The sequence below is a fragment of the Pleurodeles waltl genome, chromosome 4_2, assembly GCF_031143425.1.
Source record: "Pleurodeles waltl isolate 20211129_DDA chromosome 4_2, aPleWal1.hap1.20221129, whole genome shotgun sequence".
Taxonomy (NCBI): domain Eukaryota; kingdom Metazoa; phylum Chordata; class Amphibia; order Caudata; family Salamandridae; genus Pleurodeles; species Pleurodeles waltl.
The window spans coordinates 892,205,978-892,220,323 of record NC_090443.1 but is presented as its reverse complement, the minus strand read 5'-3'; the positions used below and the strand labels follow the sequence as shown (position 1 = coordinate 892,220,323).

Sequence of the window (14,346 nt, the reverse complement as noted above, 5' to 3'; positions counted from 1 at the left end):
CGTTGTGGAGATTAAGCAAGCTATTGCCCAGAGTTGCAGAGTGGGACCCATGAATTAGATTAGGCACCGAGGCGAGAATTATCTGGTCAAGGGGAATTGAGCCCAAGACCTGCCGAAGCGGGACTTGAACCCTGGTCTTGAGCCAGATCTCTGCTTCAGGGTCTGCCGCTCTAACCATTGAGCCACACTTCTCCAAGGTGTTGAGAGGCAGTGGTTATTTGCACATCTCTGAATTCCGGGGTCCCCATACTAGCATGTGAATTATAGGGCATTTCACAGACAGACATCTTTTTTACACACTGTCTTACATTTGGAAGGAAAAAATATAGAGAAAACAAGGGGCAATAACATTTGTTCTTCTATTCTTTGTTCCTCCAAGCCTCCTGATTAAAAATGGTACCTCACTTGTGTGGGTAGGCCTAAAGCCCGTGACAGGAAACGCAATATGGGCACATTACATTTTTACATTGAAATCTGATGTTTTTTTTGGAAAGTGCCTAGCTGTGAATTTTGGCCTCAAGCCCAGTCGGCACGCATTAGTGAAGAAGTAGACCCCTGAGGGCTCATGGGCCCATTCCACCTGGGCCTAGGACAGTGGTCTCAAAACCTTTTAATGCTGCTCACTCCCAGTTGAAAAATAAAAATCATTGGCCCCCCTCAGAATTTTTCACAATTACTTTATCAAGATGGCAATGTTTAAATATGTATAGACCTATTCAAACATTGCAGTTAAGTAATGTTACCTTTTTTAAATGCAATAACATGCTTCTGCTTAAAAAAAAAGCCCTGTTAGCTGCTTTTGGCCAGAGACTGGATCCCCTCCCCCCGGATCACTGGAGGCCCCAGTGGGGGGTGGAGGGGGCTGCCCCCCAGTTTAAAGTCCTCTGGCCTAGGCTATCTGAATATCTGTCAAGCTGCCATGTGGCCATCACTCCACACATCCATGAAGCACTACTGCGTGGACTATCATATATGTCAAGACAAGCATTTTGCCCACTCAGCCCTCGAGGACTACTTGGTTTAAGCCAGTTCGCATACCCACCTCAAGAGAGGTATTGCTTGGATATCTATTCTAAGGTAAGGAATCTGTGATTAGAAGTCTCCATCAGAAGAACAATTAATGATTTTCCTGATAGAGACTCTAACAGCATATTCTTCACCGACCCTCCCATCTTCCTTGTTCTGTGAACTGAGCTCTTCACCTAAAAGATCCCACTAGATGCAGTACACAGGTAAAACTTTGTTTTTTACATGGCTCTCGGTTTTTGGCACAGAAATAGTAATGAAAGAAACTTCTGTCTGTGCCCTGGGGGGTCGTTCATGTAGGCTATGTGCCACCACTTCTGATGCAGTGACTCTGAGACAACTGTGGACACGCAGAGATACTGCTCAACTTTTTCTGGATTCATTCTGAAGCCTGGAGAATGTTCTAAGGTGGGGAATCTTTGGTTAGATGGTCTTCACCAGGAAAATAGTTACCAAAGGTAAGTTACTTGCTCGTCAGGTTCTAACACTTCTTCTTAAAAATGACATGGTCTGTGCATCGGTTGTCAGACTAGTTTGAGATTTTACTTTAGAAATATAGTTTACAACTAGATCTACTTTTGAGATGTCACCTGCCTCAGGAAACTCTGCACCATGTTCTTCAGTGGTTCTGAAATGGAACTCTACATTTGCATTTGCTATCCATTTTCGGAGTGTTCATATGACTCAAGAAGGTTCTGATCTCTGAATGTGTGAAGGTTTGTATGCTTCAGACCACATAATTGTGAATCTTTGTTTTTGTAAAAGCATTTGAGACCTAACATAGGGCTGTGAGAAAATGCCATAGATGAGTTGAGTAAAAAGGATTTCATTAAAGAGACATAACAAATTTCAGTCCTGGATCTGGTAAAACTCTTGTCTGTTTTTCTTATGTCCAAGTCCTGAGATGCTAATACTAGACATAAGAATAAAATAATATTTTCCTAGGTTATCAGAATTTCTGTTGGATGGAAAAAGTGCTTGCCAATATAGGGCAGAGGAATTGATAAGCCACTCTTCAAAGTAGGTTTTAGCATGTCTGTCTTAGTAGGACAGACTCAGATTATAGAGAGAATACATTTTGAAAACTTGCTAAATAGTAACATTTTTATTATCTAAAAGGGAATGAAGCTCAACACTTCTGTGTTCGCAGATTGAACGGCCTTTCATCTTCTGTAGTCCAATACAGCTTCTTTGGAAATGTTGGCCAACTGGATGCCTAAGCTCTAAGTGTATACCAGTGGAATCCTGATGAGTAATTGTTAGGCCATGTAATGGCTTTAAACTAATGTCATTGGCATTAAGATAGCCAGTGTAGGATGGCTGTACCTCACAGGTACATCCATCACAGCTCTAGCACCATGATGCTCAATTTTTTGAAGCCTTACAAAAGGTTTTGCAACCTTCAGCAAAAGCGAATTACAATAATCCAAGTAGGAGCCAGCAGTGGCTCTCATAATAGCCCACTGTTTCTCTTCGAGGAAAGTTTCTGGTCTGTTGAGGATTTGTTGATAGGTTCAGTGGTGCACCCCCAGGCTCCGGTCTTTTTCTTGTCATCGGAGTGAATCTTGGTTCTGTTTAAGATGACGCTGAAGTACCTGAATCAATCCGCCAACCATTCCTGCAAACCTGTACACCACTCCCAAATGCTGGGCTCAAACCTGCTGTTTTGGCAATTCCTGTGGCTCTAACCATATCACAGCCCAGCTCTGCGACTCCACAGGATCCAGACTTGGCAAACCTTCCAAAGGAGCTCTTGCCTACTAAAGTGCTTCTCCTTGTGACTTTGGCACTGCTTATGACACTTCTACTTTCAACTGAGTGGTGAAAAAAGGTTCATGCCTGTTTCCTGAAGAACCCCCATCCCAGCATCTCCCAAGTGCCCAGAATATACCCTGCAGGAAGGTGATTCAAAGGCTGATAATGGCCTTAACCTAGGCCTTCAGAATGCAATGAACTTGATATATCACCACAAAAGGACATTCTTTATCCCTTTGGCCCGCTCTTTAACTAGTTTATTCATCTACTTGTGTTGGTCAAAATGCAGTAGAAATAATGGAATTGCACTGAAATTATTCAGCCATCTTGTCTAACCCGTGCTGTCATTCACGTAAGCATTTTGGAGCCAATTCTAGCTGGCCAGGATAAACCCTGCAGTTCACTGAAAGATTGCACATCGACATAGACTTGTTCCCTATGACACACAGTATTTGTCTATACATGTATCACTGGAGACTTTGGTGGTACAAGCCTCATCCATCAGGTTAAATCATAATGCTTATCCACAACATGGTCACCAGAAGCTCCAATCTACCATACTAGACCTCTTTGATTCTTCCTCACTCCACCACTAACTTCTGGTGAAATGGAGGGGAAAGACAGCCCAGATCGCTCCAAGAGTTATGCCTATTTATACTTGTTTCCCCACCTCACTGCCCCCTACTTTCAGGAAGTGCTCCTCAACACACACCTCAATTTTGGAGGTGGAGGTTTTGAAGTGGTGCCCCTGAAGTAGATGAATAAAGCATTTTACTCCCTTTATTTCTTGGTCCACACAAAGAACAGTGGTCTTTGACTCATCCTGGACTTAAGCCCATTAAATCTTTTCATACGTCAGGACAAGTTCAAAATGGTGTCCCATGGCCATGTTTGACTGTCCTTTGATGCTGGATAATTGGTTGGAGTCCCATGATCTCCAGGACAGATTTATTTAATGTACTTACCCTCCCTGTCCTCCTCCAATTCACTGTGAGATTTCTCTGGAGTAGATTACAGGATTTTACCCCCTTTATTTCTTGGTCCACACAAAGAACAGTGGTCTTTGACTCATCCTGGATGTAGGCCCATTAAATCTCTTTATGCGGCAGGACAAGTTTAAAATGGTGTCCCTGAGCCATGTTCGACTGGCCTGCAATGCTGGATAATTAGTTGGAGTCCCATGACCTACAAAACAGATTTTTTAATTTACTGATCCTCCCTTTCCTCCTCCAATTCACAGTGAGGTTCCAACAATACCAGTTTGCAGTACTACCATTTGGTATAATGACTGTGTTCACCAAAGTTCTTGTTGTGATGTTGATCTCATTCAGAAGATGAATAGTGCATATATTTTCATACCAGCATGACTGACTGCTAATGGTGAGGTCTCCTGTGCTAGTCATGGCGTTTCTTCAGCTCACCATGACCTTCCTCATGACTTGAGCTTTTCCATCAACAACCAGTAATTCACCATATCTCCAAAGCAGAGGCTGTTTCATAAGTGGCAAGCTGGGCTTGACTTCCACTAACACCCTGCCTACTATACCTACTGACGTCATATATCCTGTTGTGCCACATGCAAAATGGTGTTTCAGAGCCCTTAACTGGTGCCTGAGATGGCAGAGGCTTCAGCATCAGGGTAGCCTCCCACATTGAGCACATATTTTTTACCTAATTTCTTAAGGTTCCTAAAAGCCTCCTACAAAGTCTGTCTGTGTGAGTCTCTGGTCAATATTTAAAGGCTAGTGCTAGACCGAGGGTCTGAGACTTTCTTTCTGATGTCTATCTCTTTGTGCCATCTTTTACTCAGCAGGCCTTGGCAGTCACCACTGGTAAGGCATTTCTGGCTGCCATGTCAGCCCGTATGTCTCCCTGATCAATCTTCTTTGTTTTGGTTAGCTCTAGTGATACAATTTATAAAGGTGCCATTGGTTTCCTCCCTCACCTTTTATTATTCTACAGTGGAATTCGAAATTGGCGTTAACCTTTTTTTTTTTTTTCCTTTTGAACCAGTTTACAGTTCACTAAGACTGATCTCTTATCAGCAGTTAGCAAATTTCCTTCTGCTACCTTTCCCTCTTATAGCCAGACAAGCTGCGAGTTTGCAAGTGTCCTCCCTTCATGCCAGAGGTCCTGCCTGCCTTCTGCAGAGGACAGTCCATCACTCTTCAGGTCTCCTTTCCCCTTCCTGACCCTGGCAAGAAAGAAGATATGCTACCTAAGCTGGATCACAGGCCCCCAATCTCATGAAGAATAGATCTTGCGAGATAAAGTTGACAAGCCGTTTGTGGCCTTTGCATGAGCCAAAAATGGTAAGGTGTTATATAAATGCATGATTTGTGCTTAAATGTCTGCTACACCATAGCTTGAATTATGCTCTTGCTGGCAGTTGTGCTCGCTCCATAAGGACTTCAGTAGCATCTACTGCTCATACCAGGGGTACCCCAGTGGCTGGTAATTGGGGGACAGTTACTTAGCCTTCTTTGTGTAATCTTGCAAAACATTACCTCTTCACAGCCCAGGCTTGCAGTGTTGGATCCTTTGCCCAGTCAATGTTGCATGCCTACATTTGGTTATCTACCACTACTCATTGCCCTTCAGGGTTTACTCACCCTTCTCGGGCCTACTTCCCCATGTGCTGTCGGACAATGCAGTGCTAATGGAGCATTCTCCCTCCCGTTCCATTAAAGAGGAAGTTAAGCTTTAGAGGCATTGGACACTTCTCAACTCCAAAAAAAAGGCCTCCAGTTAAAAGGCTCCAATTCGACTTAAGCCTTCTCCTCCTCATTCTCCAGCTCCTCGTCCCACCACTCCACCTCCACATTTTCCTACACCTACTCATATACCACAGCTTTCATCACAAGGTTCACCCTTACCTCAGGATGACGACTTAGGTGATGCCCCTCATGATCTAGATACACAGGATTTATTTGATCCAGATCCCATATTACCAAATGATCCAGATCTATACCATGCACAGCCATCACCACCTGAAGATTCTACATCATATCAGCCAGTGATAGCAAAGGCAGCGGTATTCCTCAATGTCCAGTTGCACACTGACCCTGTTCAACAGAATTTCCTCATTGACACGCTTACAGCTGCACACAAAGAAATTCACTTCCTCCCCGTGCTACCTGGCATGCTTAATTTTGCTGATGACATTTTCAAAGAGCCTGTACGGTCCAGGGTTATCACCCCTTGGGTTGATAAGAAATGCAAAGCAGAACTTACTGCCCTCTGTTTTGTGCTCAAATCCCCTTCACTCTGTTGTGGTCAGCACTACACAAAAACGTGGTAATAGCCAGTCTACCGGAGATTATTCCACTCCTGACAAAGAAAGTAAGAAAATAGATGCAGCGGGAAAAAGAGTAGCAGCAACAACCTGCCAATCATAGGCATATCGCCAGTTCGCAAGCATTCTGTTAGCACGGCCCGATAGGGCCTACTGGGACGAAATTGAGCTTCTCTTTCAGTACCTCTCAGAGGAACATTGTAAAAGGGCACAAGAAATAGTGTCAGAAGGTCAGACGATCATCAACAATTCCATTTGTTGTGCGATGGATGCAGCAGATAGAGGAGCATGTGGTGTTAACACAACATGCTTAGCTTAGGTATTCAGGATTCAAGCAGCACGTGGTATTAGCACAACCATGCTTAGGTTGAAACACTCTGAGGTTTCCTTAAATCTCTTTTTAACATATAATCCACAAGCCCATTGTCCAGTCAAGTCAATTTTTTTCAGCTAGAAACAGCCATAAAATAAAATAATTGCAACAAAACATAGTATTGCCAAGTATTATCAAAACTTCCAGTGTATCAAAAAAGGAAACAAACTGATGATAACACTGCAGAATTAGGAACACCTTTCTAACAATCAATATATGTAAGAGCGATGTATACAATTATGATATATTAGTATATACAAAATACAATGAGTTTAATTTGTTAAAAATCTGTTATTAAAACCTTATGAAAGTCACAATCCTGATTCATACCTTTTTCTTATTATAATGGCACGATTCATAAAAAATTAAAACAGCATGACAAATATCTGGTGTATCTTGCTCCTGTAGAAATATTAATGCTAGGCTATATGATCTGGTGTTAGTATGGCGGAGAACAGGAATCAAAACAGATATTGTGGAATCGAATATAATGTGCAAAAGAGCATAAAGTGACAAGTGCTGTGACTGGAGAAGCTGTTGCAGGGACAAAAAGACAGAGTTCTAAAGAAGGTCCCTTCAATAGGGAAGGCCGTAATAAAATGCACTGCGCTCAGTCTAAAACGAGTTAAAAGACACAGTGACTGGGATTCACTATAAATGATAGATAAGGTTCCATCACTGTGATTGTCCAAATAGCAGAATATTGAAGTATACGTGACAGAGTTGCCGCTCATTCTCTCCTTAGCTCCGTACGCTATTCGAGGAAGCACTGCTTGATTCTTTCTTTACAATTCGTCAATCACCCTAGGATTATTATACATTTGTGGGTCTCCAAGTTGGTAGAAAATATTTTTAACGTATACAGAACAAGGTATATGATGCATATTGTCTAATGATAAACAATCTTTGAGAAAATCTCTTTTCAAGTCTGCTTTCTGCTTGGCCCAGACGTTTAGCCATAAAATCAGCAGGGCAAGGTTAATCAAATCCCCATATAAGTTAAACTTATTTCCTCATGACCAATAATGGATGCAGCACTTTTTTGGGGTCTGACAATAATCTACAAATAAAACTATTTTTTGTGTGTTGAAGAATGTATGAATTAGAATAAGCCCAAATGCCAGCCCTGGATGGCCAAATAAGTAAACACTTGTGTAGGAAAATAGCTAAAGTGTGCTGGGACCCTTCTAACCAGGCCCCAGCACCAGTGTTCCTTCACAAAAAATGTACCATTGTTTCCACAGTTGGCACACCCCTGGTACACAGATAAGTCCCTTGTAAAAAGTACCAGTGGTACCAAGGTCCCTTTTGACCAGGGAAGGTCCCTAAGGGCTGCAGCATGTGTTGTGCCACCCTAAGGGACCCCTCACCTAACACATGCACACTGCCATTGCAGATTGTGTGTGTTGGTGGGGAGAAAAAGGCAAAGTCGACATGGCATCTCCCTCAGGATGCCATGCACACAAAATACTGCTTGTGGCAGAGGCAAGTCACCCCTCTAGCAGGCCATAAAGTCCTACGGCAGGGTGCAATATACCACAGGTGAGGGCATAGCTGCATGAGCAATATGCCCCTACAATGTCTAAGTCCATTCTTGGACATTGTCAGTACAGTGTGGCCATATTAAGTATATGGTCTGGGAGTTTGTCAAAACGAACTCCACAGTTCCATTATGGCTACACTGAACACTGGGAAGTTTGGTACGAAACGTCTCAAAATAGTAAAACCAAAATAGTAAACCCACACTGATATCAGTGTTGGATTTATTACAAAACGCACACAGAGGGCACCCTGTATTTTACCCAGTCCTTCAGTGCAGGACTGACTGGTCTGTGCCAGCCTGCCACTGAGAGACGAGTTTCTGACCCCCCTGGGGTGAGAGCCTTTGTGCTGTCTGGGGCCAGAAACAAAAGCCTGCACTGGGTGGAGGTGCTTCACACCTCCCCCCTTCAGGAACTGTAACACCTGGCGGTGAGCCTCAAAGGCTCAGGCCTGGTGTTACAATGCCCCCAGGGCACTCCAGCCAGTGGAGATGCCCGCCCCCCTGGACGAGCCGCCACTTTTGGTGGCAAGTCCAGAGGGATAATGAGAAAAACAAGAAGTCACCCCCTGAGCCAGGTCCACCCCTAAGGTGACCAGAGCTGAAGTGACCCCCTCCTTGAAATCCTCCATCTTGCTTTGGAGGATTAGCACCAATAGGAATAGGGATGTGCTCCCCTCCCCATGTACTGCCCTGTGACCTTAACGCACCCCTAAATTCAGTATTTAAGGGTGACCCTGAACCCAGGATTTTAGATTCCTAACGACCTACAAAGAAGGACTGATGAACTGAAAACCCCGCAGAGAAGAAGGAAGACGACAACTGCTTTAGCCCCAGCCCTACCGGCCTGTCTCCTACTTCAAAGAACCTGCAAATAGGCCAGCGACGCATCCTGCAGGCCCAGCGACCTCTGCCAACTCAGAGGACTGCCCTGCAACTACAAAGGACCAAGAAACTCCTGTGGACAGCGGACCTGTCCAGCCAAGCAAGAAGAAACCATCTTTAAAGGGACTCCCACCTCACTCCAGAAACGTAAGTTCCACCATTCTGCACCTGACGCGCCTGGCCCGTGTCCAGAGAAACCAACAACCCAGAGAGGATCCCCACGCGACTTGGACGCGTATCAACCCTGGGCTAATCTCTCTGCAACCCCATGACGACGCCTGCAGAGGGAATCCCAAGGCCCCCCCACCCCCCTCTGACCGCGACTGCCCAGGAAGAAGAAACCAGATGCCTGGAAGAAGCACTGCACCCGCAGCCCCCAGGCCCATGAAGAACCAACCACCGGTGCAGAAGTGACCAGCAGGCGGCCCTCACCCTTGCCCAGTCGGTGGCTGGCCCGAGAAGTCCCCCTGTGCCCTGCATGTAACATCTGAGTGACCCCCGGGTCCCTCCATTGAAATCTATTACAAACCCAACGCCCTGTTTACCCACGGCACCCGGCTGCCCCTGTGCCGCTGAGGGTGTGCTTTGTGTTCCTACTTGGGATCCCCCCACCCCCAGTGCTCTACTAAACCCCTTTGGTCTGCTCCCTGAGTAAGCAGGTACTTACCTGCCAGCAGACTAGAACCAGAGCACCCCGTCTCAATAGGATCCTATGTTATTTGGGCCCCTCTTTGACCTCTACACCTGACTGGCCCTGTGTTGCTGGTGCTGGGTGTTTGGGGTTGACTTGAATCCCCAACGGTGTGCTACCTATGCCCCGGAGACTGAACTTATAAGTGCTTTACTTACTACATTAGCCTAACTGTACTTACAGGAACTGTTGAATTTTGCACTGTGTCCACTTTTAAAATAGCTTATTGCCATTTTATGCCAAACTGTGTACATTATTATTTTGATTCAAAGTCCTATCTATTCCTATTCAAAGTACCTTACATTTAATGTACTTAACTGCAATTTGAATCTTGTGGTTGTAAAATAAATTAAGAAAATAATATTTTACTATAAAAAACCTATTGTTCTGGAGTTAAGTCATTGAGTGTGTGCTCTCATTTATTGCCTGTGTGTGTACAACAAATGCTTAACACTACCCTCTGGTAAGCATAACTGCTCGACCTCACAACCACAAATAAAGCATTAGTATTATCTAATATTGCCTCTGTCAAGCCTCTTGGGGAACCCCTGGACTCTGTGCACACTGTATCTCATTTTGATACAGTATATACAGAGCCAGCTTCCTACAACTCGCTTTTATTAGTAGCAATTAATTCTTTAACTGGCACAGTTTGTCTGCAAATCTGAACACTGCTTTCATAGATGACCATGTCAATGAGGAATCCCATAGAACCCCTAAATAGTTAATTTCTTCAGGGGTGTGAAATTCCTATAGCCCGACGCCCAGGGCATATTCTTTGGGGTCAAGGACAACAAGTGTTCATGTTTATTTTGTCCTTGGAACAAGTAGGCTCAACCCCCTCCAGCACAAACCCTTTGGCTGCCAGTTTACAGGGAAGGGGTCTACCCACAGTTGCGGTATTATTTCTGTCAGTTTGTTAATACTGTTCGAACTTGTATTTGTATTTCATTAATTCAAAGCCTTTATTATTAAGGTTAGCCCTCTAAATAAACGTTGTAAGGTCACACTGCAGTTTTGACTGGTTCCAGTAAAAAAAAAATGTGTACACACAGTTTTATAAAGTTTAACAATATGAGGCTACTTGTGAAGGCTCTGTGATTAGATGCAAACGTTTACAGAAGGTTGTGAGCAAGATTGGTGATTGTTTGCTTCCAAAATAAAATGTTCCGAAAAAAGCAAGTGGGGAAACAAAACGTTTTGCTGAAATACTGTGAACTTTTAGGTACTATTTTTTGAAGCATCACTGTGTTGATACATGCTAGTATTTCCAAACAATACCTTTAATGGAAAATCAGTGTAACCATTTACAACAAGATTATGGAAAATATGAAAATAAACAAGCACTGGCAAAGCCAACCGATCTGAAATTGTTTGCCAGTCTTTTGGTTTTGTCAAAAAATCCTTTATTGTTGTGGGAGCTGCCATGCCCTCACCATTGTAACAAACATTGGAAAAAGCAAAAAAAGTTGGTCTCAAAAAGCACAAATTGCTACAGTAGTTACAGCCACTGAACAACTACTTTGTGTTCAAATATGCTCCTTGTGGAAGAGCAGAATGCTGTCACACATTAAAATCAGCTGATAGACAGATTGAGGGAGAAATTTAATTTTAATAAAAACATAATGTCTTGGTTAACGCCAGACCTAATTGTTGGCACATTTGGTAAAGAAAGTCACAAAAGTGCACCAATGGTATATGTCTTTGCATTAGTGGCTTTCATGAATTGACAGGAATTTACAGAGGTAGACCAGGAAATTGTACTCCTAGAAAATATTTGTGAACTGTATTTTAGTACAAGCAAATATGTATGTGTAGATTTGCTCATGCGAAAAGCTATTGAGCGTTTACAAGATCACTTTCCCTCCAACCACTTTTTTCCCAACCCTGGAAGAATTTATACTTTGGCCCTTGTCAGGAGTAAACATGCATTTTAGTAGTTTTGCACAGACTCAGTCATTACAGCCCTGGAACCATTGCTTACTGCTTCCTCCATCCCCAGTTTGTAGATCTGCAGAAAGGTAGCAAAATAAGGACATTTCTATAATAGGGCTTGAAAAGGCTAATATTCAAACCCCACTATAGTATTAGCCCTGGCATAACCAGAGAGGCTTTTATCAGAACTCCTACATAATGAGAATGCTACCATAATTTGTTACCGCACTACATGGCACCAAAGGGAAGAGTACATTTTGTTATAGGGCAGGTAGATTTATGAAACAACCTGCCCCATGTACAAGTAGATATTTTATTAAATTCCACACCCATGTTTCTTAGTTCTGCCTAACCTCGTCCCCTACAGCCAGTAGTTCTTAATTTTTGTCTTGGCTGTGCCACATGTCATTACAAAAGATTTAGTGAAGTTCACCTTTGGGTCCAGGCTTTTCATAAAAGATAAAACTGAGTTTAATAAGATTTGGAGGCCATTCAATGTTCTTGAGATGAGGACCGCATAGTCGGCATATAGTAAAATGGGAATAAAACGATATCCTATCCTCGGCATATCAATACCCATTTCTAGTAAATATTTATTTACTTTATATGTAACAGAAAGAGGAAGGGTCACATGATAACTCCTTGGCAAACCCCTCTGTATGTCCTAACAGATGAGGTTAACTCACTTGTGGCCCCATATCGGATTGAACTAAGTTTTCAGCGTGCAAACGTTTTATGAATATTAACAGTTCTTTTTCTACCCAGGTTGGTCCATTTTATCCCATAGTTTTGTACGATTTACCAAATGCATTCAAGAGATCCATAAGTGCTAAATAGAAGGCCCCCTTCTTTGCTAAGATGTATTTCCCCTCCACACACGATACAAGTTCAAACATTGTTCAGTTTTACCAATCCCAGGATAGGATCTTATGTTGTTCTCCCCAGAATTAAGTTGTGACATAATGACCTGGCCTAAGATCTTAACGGTTGAATCTATTAAGGAAGTTGGGCGGTAGCAACCAATAAGACTTCTATCACCCTTCTTAAAAGATTGGTGCAATAATTGCTTTGTTACAGGCATCTAAATCCGATCTATTAAGGCAGCTTCAAATGTATTTGTTAATAGCGGGCTTCATATCGGTATGTTAGATTTATAAATGCAAACAGTAACTCTGTCAGGACCTGCCAGCGATACACTTTGATATAGCCTTAACCACTTCCTCCAAACTTAGGGGCCTGATTATGACATTGGCGGATGGGATATTCCGTCATAAATGTGACGGATATCCGCCCACCGTTTTACAAGTTCCATAGGATATAATAGAATTTGTAATACAGCAGGCGGATATCCATCATGTTTGTGACAGAGTATCCCATCCGCCAAGGTCGTAAACAGGCCCTTACTGTGTTACTGAGGCCTCACAGTTGTTTCTTAAGTAACAGTCCCACATCATTAGAATCAGATTTTGGTCCTGATTTAGATCTCAGCAGTGGGGAATACTCCATCACAAACGTGAGGGATATCCTATCCGCTGTATTACAATCCCATAATATGCTATGGAGATCATAATAGGGCGAATGGGATATCAGTCACATTTGTGACTTAGTAAGACCACCGCAGGATCTAACTGAGGCCCTCTGTCTCTTCTATGTTAAAAGTATCAGTGTAATGCTGTACCCAAGTATCAGCGGATGTTAGGAACTCCAGTTTGGGAGTTCCAGAGTCTGTGAAAAATGAGCAACCATTGTCATTGAGAACTAATGCTTTCAGAATTACCATGATAAAATTAAGAGTATTTTTATGACCATGTGTTGGGTAAAATACAACACTCTGGTGACTTCAGTATGTCATAGAACAGTCAAAAGTACTCCTGTTATCATTGATATCAGCAGAGACACTAAATCCAACAACCTCTTATGTTGGATTCAAGGGTAGACCGAAATCGGTAACAGAATTCACTTTTGCCATTGAGGAGCAGACCCATTTATGGATTCCGCCTCGTCCAATTTCTAGGGCCCCTATGCATGGAATGAGGTTCATAATTCAAGAACACAAGAATCACCACACCTTTGCAAGTGTGAGAAATAACTTGTTCAGCATCAGAAACTTAAAAGTTCACTTATCTATTGACTCCTAGTGAGAATTATGTTTAGATTTTAAATCGTAATGCACAGCATAGGCTAGGGATTTACTCACTGGCCTAAGGACATCACAGTGTCCCTTAGAAGCCACTTACTTTGTTCTAGTTGGACCCCAGACTTGCAGACTGCCCTTAATGTGATCAAAACAAATTTCTACATTTGGCACCCTGAGGAAATTTGATTAGATGGGTCAACACCTAAGATCCTAGACTGACACTAAACATAAAAGCCTGGCATCCAAATAGCAAAATAGGTAACAAGAATGGGATTTGGATGAGAGACCTTGGAAACACTCCCTGTATGGCTACTGTCCTCTGACACTGGAGAAGGATCCCCTTCTATTCTACAGAGGCACTATATCAATGCACACATATAGGAAACTTTTCTTCAACCCTGGTGATCAAACCTCAAGCATAAGGCTGAGAAGAGGGTTGGAGATAGATACCATACTCCAGGAATTTTGAAACATCCAACGGCTTTGATGGAGACACTTCGAAAACACTATTGACACCAGGGAAACTGGCTTTGTAGTTCTATGGTGTTGAAAGACTCTAGATACAGTATGACGTTTCGAGATTGTGAAAGAGAAACACAAAAATGAGTCCTAATTCTGCTCCTATTTTAAATTCATGCTCCACAGTGAGTCTCCATACATTCCATCATGACTTGAAAACCCACACAGATGTGTTGCACTATTGCAGCCA

The 14,346-nt window shown here is 42.9% G+C and overlaps 1 protein-coding gene across 6 annotated transcripts in view; it reads left to right on the top strand.

The window, feature by feature from the left end:
- OSBPL9 (oxysterol binding protein like 9) overlaps positions 1-14,346 on the top strand; it is an 875,847-nt gene that overhangs the window by 576,540 nt on the left and 284,961 nt on the right. The window lies entirely within an intron of this gene.